Source organism: Onychomys torridus, chromosome 1 (genome assembly GCF_903995425.1).
Source record: "Onychomys torridus chromosome 1, mOncTor1.1, whole genome shotgun sequence".
NCBI lineage: Eukaryota > Metazoa > Chordata > Mammalia > Rodentia > Cricetidae > Onychomys > Onychomys torridus.
In genome coordinates this window covers 166,776,919-166,780,491 of record NC_050443.1, presented here as the reverse complement: position 1 = coordinate 166,780,491, position 3,573 = coordinate 166,776,919, and positions in this window count along the sequence as shown.

Below are 3,573 nucleotides of genomic sequence, written 5' to 3'. Positions count from 1 at the left end.
GTTCTTGGGGTAGGTCTGTAAATGCTGTATTGTGGATTCTAACAACAGTTTAACACTGCTTAGAGTCCCTCCATGGCTATACCACAGAACAATGGAGTCTGATACAATGGATCCCCATACTATCTCAAGGCTTCCTAGAAGAGGGATGATCATAGGTAAGGCTGCTATTCCATACAAAATACTGGTTCAGCTATGCTGGCTGTCAAATAGTTCATTTCAGGACTCCATCACTATCCAAACTCTTTCCACCCAACACTCAGAAATCCAGAAGATTCAAATAACTCAGTTTCCCCTCATTATCTGAACCCACCCTGTGATTCACAGGAACCAAACACCTGTATGTATAGTCAGATGCCACAAAATAACATTTCAGTAAGTAAAGACTGTAATATGGTGATTTGTAGTTGAAAGTTTTCCTGTGTGCTGGCTGGCCGGTGGTCAGGACAAATTTCTCTGACTCGCATCCCCCAAGTAAGCATACAGAGGCTTATATTAATTATAACTGCTTGGCCATTAGCTCAGGCTTATTACTGACTAGCTCTTATACTTAAATTAACCCATAATTCTTATCTATATTTAGTCATGTGACTTGGTACATTTTCTCAGTCGTGCCTTGCCACCTTGCTTCCTCTGTGTCTGGCTGGCGACTCCTGACTCTGCCCTTCCTCTTCCCAGAATTCTCTTTCTATGCTCACTCCACCTATACTTTCTGCCTGGCCACTCAGCAATCAGCATTTTATCAAAGCAGTGTACAAGAGCATTATCCCATACCAGTGATGTCCAATGAGATTATAATGAATTTAGATAACCCCATGGTGCTGGTATTCATTTCTATTGCATTGGTACAACAGGATAGTTAACATAAACAACTTATTATAGGTAAAGACATATTTTGGCTCACAGTTCAGTGCATGGATGTTTGGCTACATGAATCTGAGTCAGATGTTATGGCACCCCAAGTATGTGACAGAAAAGGGGTCCCATCTTGTGACAGACAGGAAGTAGAGAAAGGGGGACTAGAGTCCTGATACAGTCTTCAAAGGTACTCCCCAATGACCCACTCTCAGGCTAGAACCCCCTTCCAAAAGTTTCCAACATTTCCCCAAATAGTTCCACCAGCTAGAGACCAAACACTCAGCATATGAACTTGTTGGGAACATTTTATATTCAAACCGTGACACCCAGTGACAGCATGAATGTTCTTACTTCATAAACAACACATCACATACTGTTTGCGGTAAAGCTGGTATAAACAAGCCCACTGTGCTGTCAGTTATGTAAAGGAAGAGAACATATTATGTTCAGAATATACTACTTGGTGATGACAATAAATAACAGTGTCACTCGTTTATGTATTTATTATATTTTTAATTATTAGAGTATACTGCTTATAAAACAGTTGATGTCAGTCTGGCAGTTTTGCTGGCAACACCTTCACATACTTTGTACCAGTCTCCTCTTCTAATTCCATCAAGAGGCCACCCTGAATGACCTATGCCATCTAGATCTTTGTAATCACACTATAGGATTCTTGGTATACAAGGACATCACCTTACAAAGCATTTCTAGCAATGTAACTTCCTCATTAAGGGTCACAAGACTCTACTTATTTTAGAAAGTTAATAGGTCTTGTTTTTAGCACCTAGGTAGTTCTCCGTTGCTTTAGCTGTGCTAGTCTTTCTTCCTGGACCCCATCTCATGATCCAAGATTCAAACTGACAGCCTCTGGCCTAGCAGTCACATAGAAAACCCATGGCCCACTAACACAGTTCAAAACCTGTGGCTAGAAGCAAGAAAAATTAGATTTGATTCTTCCTATAGAAAAGAAAAGGATTAAGACATAGCTATTAATTTCCTACACAAATGTAACTTAGATTACCACATTTTGTTACAAGTAGCATATCATTCATTCTCCTATCAGATGTACGTTTCCCAGAGTTTCTTTCTGCCTTCTAGGTTCTCTAATGGGAGACTGGATGTTAAAAAAAAAAAAAAAAAAAGATGGAAAAGTCAGGGTATCTCTCATCCCTTCTGCACTGGTTGACAGCTCCTCCACTGTCCTAATTCACAGGAGATAGTCTCTGTTAGAAGCCTAGTTTCTTCTGAGAAGCCATTCTTTCACACTATTCTCTATGTAGAGCTGATTTCAACCCAAGCATCATAGGTAGGTTTACAAGCCAGGTCAGGTCAACCAGAGCTCATACTCAGGTCCATGCACCACATGACCTAATCCCAGCCAATCAGATCAACGGAATTAAGCCTGTGGATTCTGTGAGAAAAAGGAATTTCATTTTGCTCAAAATTTGGGAAAGTGAAAATAGCATTATGGATTTCCTTCAAGAAGGGTCAGAAAGAAAGGTGTGTGTATGTGTGTGTGTGTGTGTGTGTGTGTGTGTGTGTGTGTGTGTGTGTGTGAGAGAGAGAGAGAGAGAGAGAGAGAGAGAGAACATATCTTGATCTTGATGGCATCATTTTAATCTCTATGGCTAGTTGTGTTTACAATATTAACATGATATATTTCTTTAAGTTTGAGTTATCTTGCTGAGATAGTTTTAATGTAGTAGGTCCCTATAAGCTTATAGGAGATGGCACTACTGGGAGATGTGTCCTTGTTGAAGTAGATGTGGAATGTTGAAGGAAGTGTGTCACTGTGGGGGTGGGCTTTGAAGACTCCTATGCTCAAGATACTGCCCAGTGTCTCAAACCACTTCCTGTTGCCTGCTGGTCAAGATGAATAACTCTAAGCTAATTCTCCAGCACTATATCTGCCTTCATGCCACCATGCTGCACTAAATCTCTGAAAGATTATATATAAGCCACATATTTTTCCTGTATAAGAGGTGCCATGGTCATGATGTTTCTTCACAGGAACAGAAACCCTAACTAAGACACTTGCTATCCATGCAACCAAAGGGGCTGTGAGTAACTTAGCTATAACAAGTAAGGCATTACAGTAGCCAGGGAGAGTCTCAAGGTGAGCAAGCTCTTGGGTAGTTTAGAGAGGAGAGAGAGCGCTGCTTCATGAGAGGGCGGTAAGAGTGAACAGAAGACAACAAAAAACACCACAGTGACACTTCCTCTAGTTCGCCTCTGCCCTAACAGGAAAGAAACAACCTTCATAATCGGATGGTAGAACAAACATTTTCTCATGGTTCACTAATCTGTGATAAATAAGAAGATGGAAGAAAGATCATCGCTGCTTTAAGTGAATACAAATTGTCAGTTTCACCTGAGCCATGATGAGGTATATTTAAAGGATTTCTTTTTGGCAGTACTAAAGATTGAACCCAGAGTCTCAGGCACAAGAGGCAAGCTCCCTACCACTGAGTTACAGCCCCAGGTACTTAAAGGTACTTAAGGGATTTGGAGACAAGAATGAAGGATTGAGGGAAACTGGAAAATCATCTGGAATTTTATAAGTGGGTTTTATTATTTATTGTCCAATGAACTGTGTGTAATCCTTGAAAATTAAAGTTAGGGTTTTTTTTCACAATAGAACAAGACAACACATACGTTTAAAAGGAACTACTTCCCTATCTCATTTCTCAAATAAAAGTGAAAGATGGGCATAAA